This window comes from Vanessa cardui, chromosome 10 (assembly GCF_905220365.1).
Source record: "Vanessa cardui chromosome 10, ilVanCard2.1, whole genome shotgun sequence".
Classification (NCBI taxonomy): domain Eukaryota; kingdom Metazoa; phylum Arthropoda; class Insecta; order Lepidoptera; family Nymphalidae; genus Vanessa; species Vanessa cardui.
The window spans coordinates 5846363-5871165 of record NC_061132.1 but is presented as its reverse complement, the minus strand read 5'-3'; the positions used below and the strand labels follow the sequence as shown (position 1 = coordinate 5871165).

The 24803-nt window shown below is 32.5% G+C and overlaps 1 protein-coding gene across 1 annotated transcript in view; it reads right to left on the bottom strand.

Moving 5' to 3' along the window:
* LOC124532747 (uncoordinated protein 58-like) overlaps window positions 1–21730 on the bottom strand; it is a 485187-nt gene extending 463457 nt beyond the window's left edge. The window contains exon 1 of the mRNA XM_047107802.1: window positions 21461–21730. The gene's annotated coding sequence lies outside the window, so the exon portion shown is untranslated. The remainder of the gene's footprint in view (window positions 1–21460) is intronic.
* Between the last annotated feature and the right edge of the window lie 3073 nt (window positions 21731–24803).

Below are 24803 nucleotides of genomic sequence, written 5' to 3'. Positions count from 1 at the left end.
GCACTTTTGAATCGTCATTTTACAATTAAGTGAAGCTACCACCGGTTAAGAAAGTAGATTCTACCGAGAAGGACCGGCAAGAAACTCAGTAGTTACTCTAGCGTTAATACAATCATTCGTTTCTATATTTTTGAATTAATTTCTGATGTCAAAATTAAGCATTTGGAAACCCAGTTTAAAATAATGAGTCGTAAAAAAAAAACATATTATTAATATCAGATTGCTAAGCTAAGGTATCTCAGGAAGAAACAGTTCAGGAGTTTTCTCAAACTACTCCAATGTGGATTTGCTCACGACGTTTTTCCTTAAACATCGGTTTCAAAAAATCAAATACAAAGTCAATAGTGCTCGGATTTGAACCCGCAATCTTTGGTTAGGTTACGTGTTCCATTAAATGATAAATAACCAAACATTTGATTTGTTCCAATTTTCCTCATGGAACATAAGCCACTCGCTTCTACGACACTCACAGGTTGAAATGGGGTTATATTCTGTTTTACCGGTAACACGTATTTGAAATAAAATAAATATAAAAAGATAACAATGTTGTTATTGATCAGAGATGATACAAAGATCAGAACACGTGTATCTTAACCGATGATACTTAAAATTAAAACAAAGTTAGAAAAGACTTATTGGAATGAAACAATTTTAAAATTTGATTCGCTAAAAAACATACTAGTGATAATTGTATTAGGATGATATTTTTAAGACTGCCTCGTTTTATCCGCTTTTAAAATTCACCAATTTTTTTGTGTTTGATGGCAAATAACCTAAGACAACATAGAAAGTTAATGAATCATTTCTACATCGACTCGACCGAAAATCGAACCCTCGGAGTGGCGTACTCATGAAAACCGGTGAACATACTCCTCGACTACGGAGGACCACGGAGGTAACTCCGGAGGTCGTCGTTAATAATTTTAATATACTTTGTTTCATTCTAGGCAATCTTTACTGAGTAACAGCACTGATAGGTCGAACTCCACCCTCACTTTAAAAAAATCATTCTAAAGTAAAAATTTAATACTTTGTATTGCTGTTTCCTCTAAAATGTTGAAACAGTGTTATTATAAGCACAAAGGACATAACATCTTTGTTCGTATGTTTGCTGTTACATCAATATATGTAATTGACGCATAGCAATCAAAATTGTTTTTTTTTCCTATTATTTACATCGCCAATATTTGGTAATGTTTGGTCCATTAATCCAATAAAATATAACACGCTTTGTTTTAATATTACTAGTATTTTAATTGAAAAACAGGAATTGTACAGGTACATAAGACAAATTGATATTTTATGTGAAATGATAGATTTCAAACTCCACTCGGCTGCAGCTCTCTGCGATTGCATTTTTCATCGCAAACATATAAAAAATCTAAAAAGTAAGAACCAAACGTGCACCAAATGTTCCATACAATAACGAAAAGCATCTCACTTTTCAAATCCTGTAACAACCTCTAAAACTGTGCCAAATACCAAATCGATAGAAATAACAGTCGCTGAGAAATATTTTCGTAAAAATATAATCCAATTACTTTATACTAGTTTCCGCACGCCGTTTCAAACGTGTGAGAGAGAAAGGTGAATGTGTGTCCTTTTCTAAGCTCGTGACAACGTGTATGCATTGTCCATGACGATTAGTTGATAGATAGTTTATGTAGAATAATTTGAAAGCTGTGACATAACTTACTTATATTTCTTGGTGGTAGGGCTTTATGGAAGCCTGTCTGGGTAGGTACCAACTAATCTTCAGATACTCTACCAACAATAATATCAGTAATAAAATGTTGAGTTCCAATTTAAAGGTTGATTGAGCCAGTGTAACTTCAGACTCAAGGAACATAACATCTTAGTTCCAAGTCTTACAGTGATGTAAAGAATTGTTAATATTTATACCACTTACAACAGGGTTGGACCATTTGCTCCGCCTACCTATATCATAACAAAAAAATAATGTTATTTCTACAATATTCAAAAAGTCATATTGGATTCTATTTCAATAGCTTTTATTTAGATCTATTCCACATTTATATATAGAGTTATAAATACCAGACCGCTGAACAACTTAAATGGCGATTCATTGCGATATTTTTTTCCATTAATGTAACATTCGGATCGTATTTATAGAGCTGCAGATAGGTCGCGTGTTCAAAACAATTCGAACAAGTTTTAAAAATACTATGAGTATTGACTACACGACACAGTACGGGTAAAAGTATAGATTGGTAAATTTTTATATCTTTTAATTTAGAATAAAGTATAGGCTGAGCTGAGATGGCCCCGTGGTTAGAACGCGTGCATCTTAACCGATGATTGCGGGTTCAAGCCCAGGTAAGTACCACTATATATATGTGCTTCATTTGTGTTTATACTTCATCTCGTGCTCGACGGTGAAAGAAAACATCGTGAAAAAACCTGCATGTATCTAGTTTCATCGAAATTCTGCCACATGTGTATTCCACCAATCCGCATTGGAACAGCGTGGTGGAATATGTTCCAAACCCTATGGCGTTGTATGAAATGGTTTCTTACAGAGCCAATTTCTATAGGTATGATGACAATATTTAAAAAATAATAATATGAAATACAGATGAATATATAGTATACCATCATAGAGAGAAACTTCGAAAAATGATTTTATTTATTTTTAAAATTATACTAGCACTGTCCCATAAGTAACTATTAATATTTACCACTCCATTTAACCACGACAATAGCCCAAAGGGCTTACATACATAGATGGCCCTTAAACCACAAACAATATTGACGCTTCAATGACGCTTAATTTGCGATTCGGATGTATTTAAGGGAATTCCCTTTGCAGTACGCATCAACGCTCACCTTCACAGCTTCATTTGCTCCGTCTGACTATTTAAACCTGGTACTAACCAGTTAACGCACCTTAATCTATTCGTTCAAATATAAAATTTACTGTAGGTCAGGCCAAGGTCTTTTTATAATACTTTTTCATACGTGATGTATAAGTTAAATGTTTTTAATTTTGGGTATCCATTAAAAACATGTATTTACGTTAATGTCTTAATTATTTACAATTATTAATTAAAATATATACTTCTATACTATAATATTATTAATGTGAAATCAACTCTGTCTATCTGTCAAACCACTGAACCGAATTTGATAAAATTTGGTATGAAGCAAATTTGAACTCCAAAAAAGGCCATAAGCTACATTTTAGCCTAACACATGCCAACCAATCCCTAAAGCGAGTGAAGCCGCGTGCATAACTAGTAGTTAATATACATATCATGACCGCGTGGAATGGTGACATGAATGCTAACAGCATTTCCCAGTTGAAACGCAATTTCGAGCCTCTGGCCAAAAATATTATCCAGATCTTGAAACAAATATTTAAGTATGTTTATGTTACTATTTTTGCAAGTAACTTTTTTTAATATTAGCATATTCACATCACATTAAGACTTCAATGATTGTTGGTTTGAGTTGACTAATTTAAAATTATTTTATATTCAATATTTTCATACAAATATTTATTCATATAAATAATTAAATAACATTTCAAAATTAGCGGAGCCGAGATGGCCCAGTGGTTAGAAAGCGTGCATCTTAACCAATGATTGCGGGTTCAAACCCAGGCAAGCACCAGTGAATAAAAAGTTAATTCTAAACCAGCAACCTAACCCTTATATATAACAAAAAAAATAGAACTCCGTCAAACTCTGACTGGCAGGAAGATTTATATGTATATATAAAACGATATTAATCGACTTACTTCATTCTCATCATTTAGACAAATTAATAAAACTTCAATTATGATAAAAACAAGATCACAATTGTATAACATACTACATCAATATTTAATCAAATATTTTTTTCAATCAGACGCCTTGATGAAATGGCTACGAATCAACTACTACGAAATGCGTAGCACTGCTACAGTGGTGTAGAGCAGCTACGATTTATGAAACGGAATGAAACCGACAGAATGTGCGCGGTGCGGCTTCGTTCTCAACGGAACGCTGCTATTTGCTTTATGAAGATTTTTTATGAGAATTCCTCAAGGAGTTGCAAATATTGTTCTTACTCTCAGAATTGTATTTTCCCACAATACATGCACGAATCTCTCATTCGAGTGAAGTAACGAAAGGGACCCTTGACTCAAAACAATAAATACATTCATGTGTTCATAAATGTTATGTTTGTGATATAATTTATTAACTACAGTCATTATTCGAGGTTATGAATGTAATACCGTCTGACAAATAAAAATGAGGAAAAGATTTAAACAAATACAGTCTTCGTTGTTTGATTGTGTCCAATATCGTTGAATGAAATTAACAATTTTACATTAATTACTTTTATGATTCGTATTAAAACATGAATGAAATATTGAACACAGTGTCAATACTTTTCAGTAAGTAATATGATTAAGATATAGGTAGCATATAGTGAATACTTTTTTTAATAATTGTATGTCTCTTTATACATATTCTACGTCCAAATAGCAATACTTAATATTTTTGTGTTTGATTTAAGTGCGACTTATAGTTAGTTCCCAAGGTTCTAAAAGGACGGTGTATATTGATAATATTCTTGGCCTACTTATTGCCATCAGTTAGAAAATTTGCCAGACTGTCTTCCTATGCCCAATAAAATAAAATAAAACAAATATTAATTTTTTATTTATAGTTATCCCATTGCTAATTTCACAACGCGATGTTTTAAATTCAGGCATAACAATTTTGGTAATTAAAACAATATGATTATACCGAATCAAAATATAAGCAATTTAGTTTCAAATATTCAAATTTATTAATAAACTATTATAGTTTTATACGCATAGTTTATCATATTAATTTATTTTAATTTGTATTTTGCAATATTCAATAATAATTACCATTGTTTACACTTAATTATTCAAGTAATTATTTATCATTTTATACACGCGTCATTCAAAATATCTATAAAACACAGTATGTTGAAAACAGCTGATATTTTTTTATTAATATTAAAATTTGACTTTATTTTAGTACTGTCTACTATCAAAGCGTTCAACAGCAACAGCCTGTAAATTCCCACTGCTGGGCTAAAGGCCTCCTCTCCCTTTGAGGACAAGGTTTAGAACATATTCCACCACGCTGTTCCAATGCGGGTTGGTGGAATACACATGTGGCAGAATTTCTATGAAATTTGTCACATGCAGGATTCCTCACGATGTTTTCCTTCACCGCTAAGCACGAGTTGAATTATAAAGACAAATTAAGTACATGAAACAACGGTGCTTGTCTGGGTTTGAACCCGAAATCATCGGTTAAGATGCGCGCGTTCTAACCACTGGGCTATCTCGACTCGAGAGCGTTCAACTAGTCTTTAAAGTAAACATCTACGTATATTTAGACGCAACTAGAAAGGTTCTAGACATACTTTACTTAATGGAAGCACTTATGGAAATTATTTATTATTAAAATGATACATATTGAGTGTAAGTATATAGTGAGCTATAAATTCATATACATAATAAGTGTGAGATGTATTTTCTTTCATGCAATTTGTTCTTGCCACAAATTACAATATTTCATGTCAAGTCAGTGACAGATTAAGATATTTATACTCTAAATCATTCATTAGAATTACTTCGAATAATTGTATTGAAAATTTTTGGCCGTCCATAAATGTTTTTTCGTTTTTGTAAATTACAAACATCTACATGTGTCGCTCATATAAAAATCTGGTATATCACAACGTAAAGGTTTCGTGGATTCATTACAATATTCTTTGGTAGGTAAATTGTATTGGCTGTTACTGTTTGAGTACTAGTACTCGGTAGCAGGTTAGGTTAGAAAAAAACATTGACGGATACATCTAGATGTGTCGTTGTGTCATACGTATGCATAAACACCGGTTTAACAAAGGTTTCGTGGCCTAATTACAATATTCTTTGATAGGGAAAATGTATTGCCTCTTACTGTTTAGGTACTAGCACTTGGTTGTAGGTTAGTAGCGACTCCATCTAGGTAGGGTAGTTACCATCAAACACTGTATTTGGTACTTTTTCAATTTGAGTGGTGAGTCAGTCAGTCATGAATGCAGGCATAAGGGACGCAACAACTGAGTTACCACCGTCGATAGTAAATTGGCGATCTAAGGATATTATACTAGTAATATTTCTAATAGTGCCAATGCATATGGGCGGTGGTGAACAGTTACCATAATGTGGCCCATTTGCCAAGATTTATGAAAACTGCGTCAAATGAAATTCTATCCTGTCTGGATTGGAGCAGCGTAGTGGACTCGATCACTCTACATGTAAGACTACATTCATTTTTTTGAAGACACAAATATTAGTCCCGACTTCGCACGGATACAAAAAGGAGACGTTACATGTTTCACAGTTAAAAAAATAATTTCAACTAAACGCTATTTAAACCATCCAATAATACATACTAATAAACAAAAAACATCAAAAAGTCCAGGACGTTTTTACGAAGGTTTCAATGACAATAAGAAAAAATATTAAACCTCATCGTCCCACCTTTAGGTAAATCTAGGTATTTTTTAAATAACAAAACTTATTTAATTCAGCTTAAAGCCACAAAAAATGAAGTCACAGCGATGTTCAATGAAGTCAAGGGTAGGCTTTTAATTCGGCCTCCCCTAGCGTCACCATTGTTGGTGCGAAACCCACGGCTATATCGCAAATGAGTAAGAGTAATTAAGGTAATTAACTTATATTTAGTTAAGTAATTATGTTGACGTACAAATTAATTTAAAATCAAATAATATACAATATAAAAAAATGATGAATAATAATGATAAATGATAATGAAAAATACATTTTATTTTGGTACCTTAAATAAAAGAGCTGAGATGGCCCAGTGGTTAGAACGCGTGCATCTTAATCGATGATTTCGGGTTCAAACCCAGACACCACTATACATATATGTACTTAATTTGTGTTTATAATTTGTCTCGAGCTCGGCGGTGAAGGAAAACATCGCGTGGAAACCTGCATGTGTCTAAATTCATCCAACTTCTGCCGCATATGCATTCCACCAACCCTCATTGGAACAGCGTGGTGAAATATGTTCCAAACCCTCTCCTTAATGGAAGAGAATGCCTTAATGAAGGTCATTTATAGACTGTTACTTTAATTTTTTTTACATAAAATAAACAAGATATTCTTTAATAAATATTCGTGTTGTCATATAGGTAGGCGGACTGTCAAATGGGCTTCAATGGTCCTGTAAGAAATAATAATCATTTCTTATATATCACTAATGCGACACCCACCTCGGGAACTAATATTTTATGTTCCTTATATTTACACTAGTTCACTCGCCATACAAACAATACCAAAATAATACTACGTAAGTCTTGCTGTTTGACGAATCTTAGAATACCTAATGAGTGCTTATACCCATATTACCCAGACGGGCTCACACAGAGCCTTATCACATAAAAAATCTAAAATTGTAATTGATTAGATTTTTACTGTTCTTTCAATCTTTTATTTTATTTTTAGGCAATTAAAATTGTAAGATTACTGACGTTACTTTAATTTTTTTTATAGCTGGTAGCTACCAACGAGCCGCCCCGACTTCACCCGGGACCAATGCTTTAACACTACAATAGAAACTTCTAAAATTATCAATGTTTCTTTACTATATTGTACATGTCTTATACACGAACACTATACTCTCCAATATATCTATTGAAAAAACCGCATCAAAATCCGCTGAGTTATTTTAAAGATCTGATATTACATAAATATAAAAATAAATTTTTATAAATAAAAAAAAACCGCCTTCAAAAATGAACTAAAAAGAAAAAAGATAATCAGTTACATCCATATCCAATTAACGATTTTTAATCACCTCTCAAAGTCGGTGCCAACATTGCTAATATAGGTACATAATACATAATACATACATACAAAAATTAAATATATTTATTGTATAGATGACACCAATGATTTCAATATAGGAATTTATTTACTTTGTTGGCACCGACTTCAAAAGGTGATTAAAAAATCGTAAATTGGATATGGATGTAACTGATTATTTTATTCTTTTTAGTTCATTTTTGAAGGCGGTTTTTTTTTATTTATAAAAATTTATTTAATGCTTTTCAGTGTTGTTTTGTTATTTATAATTACAATTGGTAGTGTTTGTCATTCACTTTATTATACTCAGTACATTTCAGCTTTCGACTCTAAACATAACTCAACGCCGTTTCAATACGATGTGGACTGCAACTCAAATTAAGCATTACCTAAGTTACAATAGCCTAATGTTAACTGCTCATCGCCAATTAGACAATACCATTTTTCCCGATGCAATGCCGTTAATCATTGAGGAATTCTCCTGGTAGTCCACCATCAGCTAGACTTCATCATAGGCATGTTCACTAACATCAATTGCTTGACGACTATCTTAAAGAAATAGAACTAAACCCGTAAAATAGTTACTTACTAATAGGTTCTGATTACTAGTTGTGGTCTTCATCATCAGTTCCACTTCATCAAATGTCACTTTTCGTGAGCATATGACCAAGGCACGTTGAATAAAACCGAAATCACTATAGGTGTGCCTATAAAATTTGAGGAGAAAAAAAAAAGGCTCCGGCGAATTGAGAACCTCCTCCTTTTTTTGAAGTCGGTTAAAAATACGTGTATTCTGTTCAAAAATATTACTATTATATTGAACTCAAATAATACGTTCACACACATGTAACTCAACAAAAGAGGTTCTACTTATTAGTATTACGTAATGTATTGATTTTTCTTTTCTATATATAAATTCTGTAATCACTCTATGCCTATATTTGATGTACAATTCCGAACGGTAAACGTATAATTGTATTTACAAATAACAATAATGTAATCAGCTTTATGTTTAAGTAGAATACAATGGTTACAAATCGTTTATTTTGACAGTTAGTGTAAACTTATTCTATGTATCATCAACCGAATAGTAATAGCCTATAAATTTCCCACTGCTGGGCTAATATCTGCTTTGAGGAGAAGGTTTGAGCGTATTCCAGCACGCTACTCCAATGTGGGCTGGTAGATAAACATGCGGCAGAATTTCGGTGGAATTAGAAACATGTAGGTTTATCCTCGATGTTTTCTTTCGAGGTTATAAACACAAATTAAGGACATGAAAATTCATGGTGTCTTGGGTTGAACCAGCAATCATCGGTTAAAATACACGCGTTCAAACCACTGCGCCATCTTGGCTCATTCTAGAAATCAATAGCGAACAAACGGAAAAATAAAAGAAAAGCAATGATATCGATAATATTTCGAGGTTGTTATTTGGAAAATAATTTCCTATCGCAAACTTTATAAACCAAACAATAGCGCGTTGAACGGTTGCAAACTATTTCAGTAGCCTAGCAAGTTTCCTTTTGTATAGAATCTTTACCGAGTAGGAAATGTTGTTTGTTCGTATTATTATTGCTAGATAGTCAAACTTTATCCTATTTTTGATCCAAATTGGATCAAAAATAGGATAAATCGTAATCGCCTAAGTTCATCGTAATATTCCTTTGCAGGCTTTATTTAAATAAATATTGAATTACACGTATAAATATATTGGTATATAAAGCGAAAACATTTTATGATTTTATACGTACGTTACATACGTTTTTATGATTTTATATAATTACACTGACGAAGGATTTTGAAGTTGATATATGGAAATAGTGTAGAATGCTAATATTTTTATATAATTTTTATATTAGTAAGTCACACGCACACATACATATACATTCAATGTGATACATGCATGTACACAAAGGTATCATTTTGATGAGCCTAAGTTGTTCTATCTTTCGAATCAATGTACATATCTTATATTTTTGAATTTCAACCAATAAAGGACCATTTGTACTTTTAAATAAAAAAACATAATACAGTTCAGTTACTTTCCATACTCTTTTTATTAATCGATTTTTTTAAGTGGCTCTATTGTTATTAATAAAAATGCTGGAAATATTACTTAAATTCATATAATTTGCTGTATAGTCTTATGATTATTAATGTTATTGATTTCGGGATATTTACCATGTTTTTTGTTTTGTACGGTGGAGCTCGATATTTCGACATTATCAAAGAATGTCTTGTTCGCGAGACTCGTGAATATCCCGAAATCAATAACTTTAATAATAAAAATAACCATGTTAAACTTATATAGTCATATGCTAATTAATACAAAGAATATTTAAGCTCCCACCGGTTCGGACTGTAGATTCTACCGAGGAAAACCGGCAAGTTCAGTACTCTTTTTCAATATTTAAAAATACAGTCATCATACTAGTAGAGTAGACTTCTTCATCATCAGTATGTTGCAAATATTTTATAAAAAAGTCAATGATATTCTAATAAACAGATATGTTATACCCATACATACTAAACAAGAGAAAACAGTGTGCCGCGCCGGGGACCGTTTATTTTACATTTAGTTACAAGTAAAAAGGATAGCTTGATAAAAACAATAAGTAAAAGGGATAACTAGATGTTTTAATTACGCAAAACGTATTACTACATAATTATGATGTATTATAACGTATTACTGGCATAATTATGATGAAAACGACTAAAGGCAAACGTCACAATTAGGACGTTTTCTAGTCTTCACTTTTTGCGCGTTAAAGACATATGTGTTTACTAGAACATTATTGTAAAAAGTTATAGTTTTTTATAATACCGATAAAAACTCGGCTTTGTAATTCACATATCCTGATAGGCAAAGGAAGTCGAAAGCGATTTGCGCTTGACCCAAATCCGCTTAAAACGGGAGACATCGCTGGGCCAGCACTTCAATCACATTTAGATCTGAAAAAATCCCATTCGTCGGCCGCTGGGGACGGCGACGTGAGAACTTGCTCCGACCGATCTACATGAGATAAACTCATTCAATTTTCTTTGCCAAATTAGCTTTTTACGTTTTTTTTTCTTTTAGATCTTCTCTGATGAGCAATTCTGAATGACATCCTTTTAATTATATTGTCAAAATATAAAGAAAAAAATCACTTCCAACTATACTATGGCTACATACTAGTAGGAAAAATATATACATTTTTCCTTAAAATATTTTGCGTGTCCCAAGATATATGGTGGAAGCCCGCCTGGTTACCACCTACTCATCAGATATTCAATCGCTAAATAACAGTATGCAGTATTGTTGTGTTCCGATTTGAAAGATAACTGAGCCACAGGCACAAGGGACATAGCATCATTGCGCATGGTGGCATGGTGGCGCATTGACGATGTAAGAAATAGTTAATATCTTACAGCGTCATTGTCTATAGGTGATGGTGCCCACTTACTATCAGGTGGCCCATATGCTTGTCCGCTAACATATTCCATAAAAAAATATAGTGATATACATACACAATGAGATATAAAATATTAATAAAATACATTTTATTACTTAGCACATGACGGTAACAAGTTGCATAACATACGGACCAGATTTGAGAGGGCCACTGGGATACAAAGGGTGAAATAGCATATAAAAGCAAATAAATGGTATGTTTAATACAGTTAATTTATAAAACAACAATTTGAATATTAATTCAGAAAACAAACATATATGCATATTATTCGACTAAAGAAAACAACCAGATTTGACCTTTAAAACTATTATCGGTCAAAGGATTAAATAGTTGCTGATTTGACTAACAAATTATGAAGTATGATTATTCTGATTTAACTAATATGATACGCGACACAATTGTTAATATGACACGGTTGTTAAAGTTTTAAAACATACTAGCAATCTAACCTACACGAGTAATAGTAATCTTATGGGATTTCCTTGTCGAATTTTATGAAATTTGATACACTTTTTTGCCTAACATTTGACAACTAACACCCTAAAACGGAGCGAAACCGTAGGCAATTGCTATGTAATCTTTAAATAAACTTTTATCTCAACTGACCATCAACACAGCGAAATTGTAATACTTTAAATCATATTGAAAAACCTAATAAGGTAACAGGCCTGTTTTTCTGGTCATATATAAGTAATCCTAATTATTTTTATAAGCTACCATAAAAGAGGATGTCGGTGTTAATGAACCCTTATTAATATTTTTCTGTGAAGTCTGAGAGCCTTAATACCGTGGAATTTTCTAAGGCCAGACCTTTTTGCTCGAAATATAAGGAGTATTGAGGTTTTGTACAAATACAAAAGGTCGTAGACATGAACTGCTTACAGGCTTATTTAACCACTAGCTATTCGGCCTGACTTCACTCGCCGATAACATGATTTTTGCGAAAGTTCAAACCTAAATAGCGGAAGTTCTCAAAAGGAACAGTTCGCATTGATTACACGCTCCTATTGGTCAAAGCATGATGGTTTATAGACTATAAATCTTTCTCGTTAGATAGACTATTCATCACAAAAAAATTGCATTTCGAACCACTACTTTCTGAGATTTACGCGTTCAACCAAACGCATATGTATATTTATTTACCACACAATCGATTGCTACAAATACAAGTAGAACAACTGCCTTATTACAAAATTATGAGTTTCTTTTTTATATAATAGAAAACTATTATTACTGTAGTTAATGAGGTACCAACGATTTGTATCGGCTCTTTAATTAATTGTTTACAGGATTTTCTATTAAGTCTCGAAAATCCCTATCATATATTGATACTATTAAAAGTAAAAAGTAAAGTAAAGTAACAGCCTGTAAATTTCACACTGCTGGGATAAGGCCTCCTATTCCATTAAGGAGAGGGCTTGGAACATATTCCACCACGATATGCCAATGCGGGTTGGTGGAATGCACATGTGGCAGAATTTCGATGAAATTAGACACATGCAGGTTTCCTCACGATGTTTTCCTACACCCCCGAGCACGAGATAAATTATAAACACAAATGAAGCACATTTATATAGTGGTGCTTGCCTAGGTTTGAACGAGCAATCATCGGTTAAGATGCACGCGTTCTAACCACTGGGCTCACTCAGGCTGCAACAAAACAAATCCACCGTATCGGCAACCACACGCACACACGCGGTTGGTACGCAACGATATTTATTTTAATAATTATATAAACATAATGCTTCTTTCAATAAAATAATTGTATATTCGTGAAATAAATAAAACAGATTCAGAGCACCTTTAGATTTTATCAATCACAAACAAACAAATCTTTTCATTTTATATATATTTATAACAACTCCAAACGATTCAAATATTTGTCTCGTATTCGAAATTATCTTTTCGTCCCATTGGCAGTTAAAACACTTGGACCTCTGGGTAATATCCTTATTAAAAGTATACCTTCATTAAAAGTATAACACCTCGCCTCATTGCCTCCACCGGTGACAGCAGGGGTGGTTTTTTTCCCAAATAAACGGAATTACGTTTCAACGAGGAAATGCTGCTAGCATTCTTGCCACCATTCCACGCGCTCACGATATAACTATTTTTAATACGTATTTGTATATGATACGTTAATAAATATGTTCTGCTTTTAGTATAATATATAAATAACTATTTAAAATGTAAGATTATACTACGAAATTTTATATTAAATAATTCTAGCTTAATATTAAATCCAAAAGTTATACTTAATTTATAATATAAACATAATCGAAATCTATTTTTATGTTAACGGTATTTATGCTATTGTTTTGTTTTGTTTTGCATTTACCATAAAGTTAATACAAATCAATTGAAACGGTTATTTTGCATAATACTTTTTGGTCTTAAACGCCACACATATCACTTTTTATAAAATCGATACACGGACTAGGCCGCCAAATAGTAGCACAATTTGACTTGGGCGCTTTGGAATAATCCCATACATAAATATCTTTGGGAACTGGGGGCATCCTTGGGAAAAGAGCGTACTCCTTCCTTAGAGGCCGGCAACGCACCTGCAACGCACCTGCAAGCCCCCTGGTGCTGTAGATGTCCGTGAGCGATGGTAGTCACTTTTCATCAGGTAAGCCTCTTGCTATGACCTCTGTTCACACTCATTCAAGCTTTAATCATTGCTTAGTATTGTTGTTTTTGTAGTGTTGCCTCTCAAGTAATTCTTGACGCTTTAATAAAATGTCTTAAGTGGAAATGGTTCTAGGAATCAATTTAGATATAGTTCAAATGGAATTCTCATTAATCATACGCTGCAGTTACGCTTCGCAGCCCAAGCGGTTAGCAAAGTTAGACGATTAACTACTATTGATACCGTTCATTTAGTTCAAATTCCGTATGCTATATAATTATAAAAAATATCTTAATTGCAAATTACAAAGTGACAATCTTGACATAACTAGGCGTGTTGCAAAGATGCCTGCAGGATGCATCGAGCGAATGCTATAACATATATATGTATATATGTTATAGCATTATCATATGTATGGTGATCACCAATTACTCGTATATATACATATATATGTTATAGCATTCGCTCGATGCATCCTGCAGGCATCTTTGCAACACGCCTAGTTATGTCAAGATTGTCACTTTGTAATTTGCAATTAAGATATTTTTTATAATTATATAGCATACGGAATTTGAACTAAATGAACGGTATCAATAGTAGTTAATCGTCTAACTTTGCTAACCGCTTGGGCTGCGAAGCGTAACTGCAGCGTATGATTAATGAGAATTCCATTTGAACTATATCTAAATTGATTCCTAGAACCATTTCCACTTAAGACATTTTATTAAAGCGTCAAGAATTACTTGAGAGGCAACACTACAAAAACAACAATACTAAGCAATGATTAAAGCTTGAATGAGTGTGAACAGAGGTCATAGCAAGAGGCTTACCTGATGAAAAGTGACTACCATCGCTCACGGACATCTACAGCACCAGGGGGCTTGCAGGTGCGTTGCAGGTGCGTTGCCGGCCTCTAAGGAAGGAGTACGCTCTTTTCCCAAGGATGCCCCCAGTTCCCAAAGATATTTAAAATTGAGAATCGGTTCCTAAAGATACTATAACATACAGATAACTAGTAATCCCATTAATAATTACATTAAAGTCAATTAAAAGTATTTCTTGGTTGTTTATCATTCCCTTCTTGCGAATGATAATAAAAAATAATCTAAATTTATCTTAAAGCTCAGCTGGATATACTAAATTATAATTACTTACAATAACTAAATAAAATGTCTTTATCGATTTCGATATGAGCAGTTTTGTGATAACAAAGTTTATTAATTATACACAATATAATAACAAAACTAACATATCTTGGGAAGATGTTAAAACTATGAGAAACCTTGAAAATATTAAGAATACATCTCCAAGAAACCGCCAAGTCTTTCCGTTACTAACAATATTACCGAAGTCGTCAAAACTAAAGAAAGGGCCAGACTTTGCGAGTTAACGAAACTTCTACACCAGTTATGGTTTGACATATTAAGTAACAATGTGACGACCAAAATATTGTTGCCAACTTTATTTTATTATTCAATACTAGCTGTGCCCGTGACTTCGTGGGAATTTCAGTTTAACAGATATGTTGTAGTTAGAGCCTAAGTTACTCTTTATTACATCAGCTTCCTGCCAGTCAACTGCCCATCAAAATCGATTCAGTCGTTCCAGAGATTAGTATGAAGAAATAGACAGATAGACAAGAAAATGTTAATTTAATATTACAAACAAACACTCCAATTTTATTATATGTATAGATTAGAATATCTCATAATTCTTACGTAACTATCGGGTTGTAATTTCGAAATGGCTTTCTAATTGGATTTCTTAGGCGCAATAGCTGTACAGATTGTATCGGAATAATTTTCTAACAGAACAATTTTCTTTAAATGCATAATAAATAGGGTAGAAAGAGTTCCTACAATATCCGGCTTTGCGTGCTTGCCAAGACACCGTAGTACACACAATCACAAAACTGCAGACTGTTACTGGAAATATCTCTATAGAAAACCCAATAATTTTACTAACCAGGATTTGAACCCAGGATCTCGGGAACTGCGATGATAGCTAGCCATCAACAAGTCCATCGAAAATGTTTGAATGACACGACAAAATGATTCCGCATTACCACGCGTTTTAATGTTTCCTACGTGAAATATACAAATATAACTCGCCCATAATTTCATAATAACATGTATAATGTAGACGCATTTCATTCCATTGTTAATACAAAGCAATCATATTTCAACCTTCTCAAAATGTCGCGACACATTAAGCGCTGAGAACAAATTACAATGCTCAATATTTGTACGCCATATTCAGAGTGAAAGCATCATGAAATTTCGAAAAGCGAGTAAAGGAAATTTCATTGGATCTTTAAAATATATTGATGCTCTCATAACTTATATCTATATACATTCAGTACATAGTTGAATATCAGCTTGAAAACATCCCACTGATGGACCTAGATTTCTTGGACTACGAGTAGATTTAGTTGCGATATTTTCCCAAAACAAAAAACGACTAAAGGAACACGACGGCAGCTAGTACTGCTAGCTTTTTGGAAGTTACCTTACCCTCATCGCATTTACAAAAGTTAGTATTATTGTGTGGGTAAATCCGGATAAGTGAGCCAGTGTAACTACACTGTTTTTTCTGCATGTTAGTGATATGTTCCAAATCACCAACATTCACTGCTGTGCCGACATTCGACAACAACGCCATAGATATCTTACACGAAGCACATCAACGAAAACCGGATAAAATTGTGTCACAACTCACTCAAAGTCTCCAACTCTGACTGTACTAAGTTATCCGCAAACAAAGTCAACCTCAGACTTATATTTTTCAAAACACCCCTTGGCTGCTAGCAAGGGATTCTTTGCCGATGATATTTCGAGCATCGCTCAATCCAAAAAAATGCACGAGGGACTTACGGGAAATAAAAACAAATCTGCCAACCTATATCAAAAAAAAATCCAGAAGTTCAATCCCCTGGGCCATTGTTTGGGAGCAATACAAGCTAATTTTATAAACATTACATTCCGAATTTAGTTTAAATCCAATTACACGATAAATAATATTCCATTCTGACCTAAAAAACTTTGCCTGCAAACATTGTTTATTTGTACCTATTCCATTGTAGCCGGATATTTACATTTAATAGATGCAAACGATAAATGTTTATCTACTTCATTGAATACAAGCACAATTTGATAAATTAATTAAAAATTTATAGTGAACGAGTACCCGGTGAGCGTTGCGACGAGCCAAATTGTCATAATAAACTGCGAAATTCGGTAAAGCGGAATAAATAAAGGACGCAAATAAAGGAATTAGAAGAACTGCGGCCGAAACGATAATTTAGTGAATAATTCAAGAAGTTTCTCGCTCAGCTGCCTTTCTGCCATCCAGGTGGGTTTGCCTTACACAAACCGCCATAAGTAATTCAATTAGGCACTCAGATTCGATACTCGATACGATTTAATGAAGACCTTCGTTATAAAAGAAATTTAAGATCGTTTTAGAGAAATCTGACTGTATATTGTTACTTTAAAATTTTCAGAACGGTTATTCTTTTCGTAACACTCAAAGGCCTTTCGAAAGAAATATTTATTTAACAATTTTTGGTTTAGAAATTTGATAGTGAGCATTCGTTCGAATTTCGTGTCCGAGGTATCTGAGAATATTAAAATGTTTAAGCAGTGTTCTGTATTCCAAATTGTTTTTATAGAACTTCTTTTGGTATATATATAGTATATACACTAAATTATTTGTGATTGGAACTGATACAGATCAATGAATAATAAACAGAGGTCGGTGGTTCAAACCAGGGCAAACAGAGGTACACCTTTCGTGTACTTGATTTCTCAAATTTCGCAAAACAAATATGCAGTGACAGATGAAATTATATCATTTCTGTATTATTTAATCCGCTGAAATATTATGGTAAAATAAGCACAAAAAATAGTCCTTAAAAATAGAGACGGCCTATAGAGCTAAAAGTACATATTAGCAAATATATTATCATAAAATATTTAGACTCTTTTGATACACTGAAGCGTTATTCCGATCTATTTTTACCGAATACCAAGGATTATTGATACACAGCAAAGTCACCTTGACTTAGCTTTGAATTCGCTACAATTTTTAAATCCATATAATAATTACATTCATTATAAATTTTCTTAAGAAACTCGTAAACAGAGACAAATACTAAAATATTCAAAACATGGTTAGGTGTTAATCTATCTCGACTTAATTGCTTTCCAACTTACTTAAGTTATTATGTTTAACATTGCTTTTGTTTGTTCGAGAAACAAGATTTGAACAACGATACAATTACGTATAGGATTACCTTCAGATTAGTCTAATATTACACTCAATTAAAAAAAACGGTTTAATCGAACCTTCTTAAGTGAATCTCTTCCAAAATTGATTGATGTACATCTAAGAAGATTTAAATTAACATTTTAGTCCACTTTAAAAAGGGTGAAGCTATGAATTAATTTGAAAAAAGAATTCTCCATTTAGATATCTCATCAATTATGATGTTTTTATATTTCGCATTTATTAGTTTAAAGTATTTACATTTATAGATTAAAATAAAACTGCTGAAAAAAGTTACTACGATATTAAAACTAATTTAAAAAAAAATTGTTCATCATGAGACAGGTAAATAGGCTTCATTGGTTGAGCTAAAGCTTATAAGGCGCAGATCCTAAAGGCTTCGTTCAATCTTCGGGTCAAACCAATAAAAAGTAATTTGGTTTTTATGTCAAGAAATACACAAAGAACTCTCGATGAAATTGCTTAATATCTTTAATATATATATTTAGGGAATTCTTTTATCCATACAACTGGGTAGAACAAATAAAAAAATTAAGAAATAAAAAACAAAAGCGCGCGAAACTGAATTAAAACGCCATTAATTTTTCTTTTTGGGCGCGGACAGCGAGGTCGATATTGGTGCGACTTGTAATTTGTTAAAAAATGTTCGTCGTATTTCATTTTGAACTTCTAAGCTTAACTTATTTTATATGATTCAATGTTCGAACTATTTTTCGTTTGTTTGTAAATCATCTTGAGTATTTTAAATTCTTGTCTTTTTAATCTATATCACTTATGTAATCTAAATATACATAATTATTTATTTTGCTTACAGTATATACAATAAAAAATGTTTTCCGTTTTCTTGGTAAGTGAGTCAGTCAAGCACAAGGGACACAACACCTCGGTTTCCAAGGTTTCGCATCGTCGCTTTGGGGTCGATCATTATTTCTAAACGCCAATGTGTTTATGCAGTAACAATTACCATTGGGAAGCCGATTTGACAAACAGCCTTATTAATTTAATTTATAAAGAAATATTTTAATTGAATTTTTTTTAATAATAAAATAAGTTCACATATTTTAATATTAATCAAATTGACGCTTTCGACATATTATAAAGGAAATACGCGCATCGAGATTTGACACTTGATTTTCATTTCCTATTCGCTTATATTCCTTCAATATTATATTTGCTGCGCTGTGACTACCAGACAGGATTTATCACATGCATATATAATTTATGACGATTAAAAAGTGCTTGAATAAAGTATATTTTGATATGAAGAATCGGTATCCACAATGTCAAATAGTTCCGTAGTTTGTTTTACTTTATTTATAGATAATATATTATTTTTATAAAATAAGGAATGACAAATCTAATGTAAATTATTTATATTATCCCTATTCACTTGGTAGGGCGAAATATTCTCCCGCCAAGTAATACTTTTTGTGTTATGTTCTCTTTTGAATGCTTAGTGAACCAGAGCAACTACGGGCACAAGGGACATAAAATCATCCCCAAGGTTGGTGGCGTATTGACGATGTACATGTTTTTTACATTGCCAAGTTAGGTTGCACATTTAGTCGCCTACTTACGCCATTAAAAATATGAATATCATAATGCCACTCATCACTCATATAAATACATAAACTATTTTATCGGTCGGGTCATTATACTAGTTTAATATCAGTTAAGATTAATTAATTGAAAATATCCGTCCATATATTCTTATTCATAAATATAAACCCTCGTTCGAAACAAGACTTGAACTAAACCGGTCCTTAATTTATTTTCTTTTAAAGTTTCTCGTAACTAAGTAAAACAGACTTAAATATAATAAATTCTAATACTATGTCAGTTAGTTGTACTTTATATAATAATTATTTTAAAATACGACAAGATTTATACAATTCTTAATGGAAACGTGGTAGTAAAACTGGGTCTTTTATGGTTACATAGAAATGCAATCAGACTGTTATGAAATTTTATGTTTCTACGTTTATTATTTCGCAAAGATACTTGAAGATATAATAAATAACACAACATGTTTAATAACAAAGAAATAATTAGAGAAAAGAAAGAAATAATAAAACAAAGTCGCTTTCCGATGTCCCTATGTATGCTTAGATTTTTAAAATTACGCAACGGATATTGATGGGACATTTTTAATAGATAGAGTGATTCGAGAGGAAGTTTTTTGTATAAAATACATGAACAATATAGTAAAGAAACACATATAATTTTATGTGTCTAATGTGTTGTCGTTAATAAACAAATTCTATATTTTTAGTATCAGTATTGCACCCGTGCGAAACCGAGGCGGGTCCCTAGTTATTAATAATTGACGTATTTACAAATTGTTAATTACACACGGTAATGGGAATTCGCATTGGTTTCTGTTGCGCCGCTAATGTTCCGTGCGCTCCACCAGCCTTTTGTATAATCAGAACATTTAAACATTTAAATTATTTCGAGCATCATTATTGCATGTCACTTTCTGATATTCCGTAATCGATTTCAGTGAGATTCGAATTTGTTCCGACTGACTTTTGTGACATATACATTAATTTTTTTATAGTTAACTATCGCGTAATGATAATATAATACTTACACTGCAATGAAATACAATTAATACCCTTTTGGTTAAAATTTGAAGCATAATTTCTTACGTCAATACTATCTTCTTTAGTATAATTATTATGAATTTAATATCAATTTCTTTCCATTGGTAATAAACTGTGCAATTCAATCATAAGAAAAAAATAGAATATTATTATTATGTGCTTGAGAGTATCAATAATATATAAACTTATTTGTAAATTATAATTAATAACTCGTTCATTTCATTTCACGAAATTAATTTGTAAGACAATTGTATTGTTTTAATAAAATATCACGTATAACGGAACTTACGAATGACTACATAAATTAATCATGTGGTGACAGTCGAAACCATAAAGTCGGCAATAAATTCAAGGCGAAGCCCATTTTCATACACAGATTCACGAAAATAATTGTCACTGGATGCAAAAGTTATTCTACTTATAAATGAAATAAAACCTCGATCAAAAATAAATTGTCTTTATAGATGCACGATTTTATTATAAATTTATTTTGTATTTATACATATACGTATATACTGTTAGTCACTGTTATTATTATTAACATTGACTTTGAAAAGTTATTGCTGGCTGAAAGTACGATACCTAAATAAATAAAATAAAAACTTACCATTTAAAAACAGAGTAAGTTTGCAGTCCCACGTCACAAGTCTTTTCAGCACATAAACACTAATAGTTAATTACTATTTAAACACTTTTAAGTACTTTAATACTTTTAAGTAATAAAATATTTACATTATTATTAATAATCAAAGAATAATTATTACGATCACTATAGTAACTAACACCAACACTTCACTCTTAAGCACAATAGTTTAAAACCTTCGCGTGTATCGAAGCATATATTTAAGAAAAATAAAACGAACGACACGACGTTTCAGCTGGCTGGCTAGCCTTAAACTGACTGAACGAACCTTGCCGACGGAATATAGCCATCCCTTTCGCACATCAGGCCTGAAACCTCCTTAGCAGAATATAAAGTTAAACTTGCAAAAATATTTAAGAGGCGATTAAGAGAGCATAATGCAACGAAATGCAGCCCTGAAATAATATACTATATGAACGTTTTATATTCGACGTTACGTGAGTCAACCCTTACTACGACAGCTTCTTGTTTTACGTGACGTTACGATAAGGCTGAATGCACATGAATCGTTAAAAACATAGTGATTCGTGTCACGAATGGGAGTTTGAATAATAAAATGCATACGGTACCATTAAGAATCAAAAGAAATATAATTGTAATTTCAATTATGAGATTTCTTTTTTATATTTCGTTTTAAATATAAAATTAGGGACCCGCCCAGCTTTCACACGGGTGCAATACTGATACTAAATATACTACAGAATGTCATTATATACAAAGTTAATAGCTTTTTGTCCTTAGACAATACAAACCGCTATATCCTTTCATTTTAAATCTGAAATATCTCTGAAAATATTCATTTAAATTACATCCTGTAAAGGGCTATATTAATCTATGTTAAATGCTCAATATATTTAAGGATATTGGATTAGGATTAACGCTGAATACTATACTCTTTTTGTACATTCACTTTCATAGCTTCGTTTTTAAGACATATCTTTAGCATAACGTAGGGTATAGATACCATCTACGCATCATATATTCCCATACATCCTACTAAATTTTGTGAGGATGGATGTATGTATGTTTGTTCACGAAAAAACTACTAAACAGATTTTGATGAAATTTTACACATATGAAATACATAGACTACAATTTATAATAATTTTATCTAATTTGATCATTTATAACGATACATATCAAGTATCCGTGGCTAGACCGGTCGCTAGGTATTCATATATATCAAAAGAAGAATAAAAAAGTATCTTAATTTTTTTATATTACATAAACCTGTATATGTACTCATTTGTATTTCTTCAATGAATTAAATACAGTCTACATACAGTCCAATGGCTTATAATACATAAATCTTAACCGAATATTGGGGTTTAAACCTGGCCATGTACAATGCAATTATTTAATTTGTGTATATAGTAATTTCTCACATCATTTTCTTTTACAGCTTGATATAAGTTGGTGTGCAAGAAAACATCGTGAGGAAATGCATCATTCAAGCCAATAAAGCAGCACAGCAGGCATAACCTCCAATGCTCAGTGGCATTTTTCAGTGAGAAATTTACATTACTCTTGTCACTTAACATATAAAACATATTCGTAATAAAATGGTAATGTCGGCACCATCGAAACGTATCCCGAAATCCAGACGGCTGACACGTCCTCGCGTATAGTACGACACAACTAAGATGTAGTATCGGCATTCGTAAAACCGATCACATCCGAATTGAAACGAAAGTACTCTATCCCAAATTATCAATATTTATTTCTTATGTCAATATAATCTTTACACAAACGTAAAAACTTGTGATATCATATGATCTAATATAATCGTAGATTTACATGCTCTTGCTTTTTCGGGTTAAACTGACGCGGGAATCTAAGGCGACGAAAAGCAACGAATGGCGCGATAGGAAGTTATTGTTATTGCTTGTGTAAATCGGCATTAATCGGTTTTATTTGCCGGTGGTAGCTTCACTTAATTGTAAAATGACGATTCAAAAGTGCTTATAAAAGCCTACTTGAATAAAGTTTATTTTGATTGATTTTGATTGGTTGATGCTGCATCTAAGTTGTGTCGTACTATCTATCTTTCTTAAATGTCAATCAGAATTCGCGACGGGTGCGATCACTTGAATTCTGATTTAATCTTCCAATGTCAGTCTTGATCTTTTGACGTCGATACCGATCGGTCTCGAGCGAATGGTCTACACTCAAAAAATGCTATTTTACAAGATTAATTTCAAGAAATGCCACCGCTTAGTAATCTCATTTGATTATCCATGATTTTTTTATCCAGATTATAATAGAAACGTGATTGTAAAAAAAAAGACATCACTAATAAGGCAAAGGCCCAGTTTATTTCACCAAAAAGTTTCAATATCACTACATTTATTTAAAACGGGATGTTCACCTTAATTTTAATATTATAATATAATATCGTGATCAAGACATTCGTAGATAATGTCGATTTATCGAGCTCCAACAAATAAAAATAAAAATACTGGTAAATATTATTAAAAACTTGTAGTAAGAAAACCATGTTAATTTAAAATCTTGTGTTCCAATATCATTCGATATCTTTATATACATACAACAACAACAACAGCAGTAGCCTGTAAATTCCCACTGCTGTGCTAAAGGCCTCCTCTCCCTTTTTTTAAGGAGAAGGTTTGGAACATATTCCACCACGCTGTTCCAATGCGGGTTGGTGGAATACACATGTGGCAGAATTTCTATGAAATTTGTCGCATGCAGGTTTCCTCACGATGTTTTCCTTCACCGCTGAGCACGAGATGAATTATAAAGACAAATTAAGCACATGAATCAGCCGTGCTTGCCTGGGTTTGAACCCGCAATCATCGGTTAAGGTGCACGCGTTCTAACCACTGGGCCATCTCTGCTCTTGTAACCACTGGGCCATCTCAGCTCTATTGTTTTTGTTAAGAATGAATGAACGGTGTTAACCTCATACAATATTTGATTTAAGGTCATTCAAGGTCGTGTAAACATTTTATACGTGCTGGATTAATGCGGCCACTGAAATATTTGTATTATATAACTTAACAAGTGCTGCCACGAAATTAATTGGATTCCGTAGCTATTATTTTACTTTGCGATACGACTAAGCCAGTCTTGATATACGTTCACAACATTTTATACAACAATACTGATTATTGTTGTTCTAGTTTCAAGGATGATTGAGTGTTAATGCACAAGGGACATACCGTTTTAGCTTACAAGGTAACGCGACGATGCAAGAGTTGATTAAAATTTCTTGCAGTCCCAAGTTGTGATCACCCTGAACGTTGACGAGGTACACACACACACACACACACACACATTACGAACA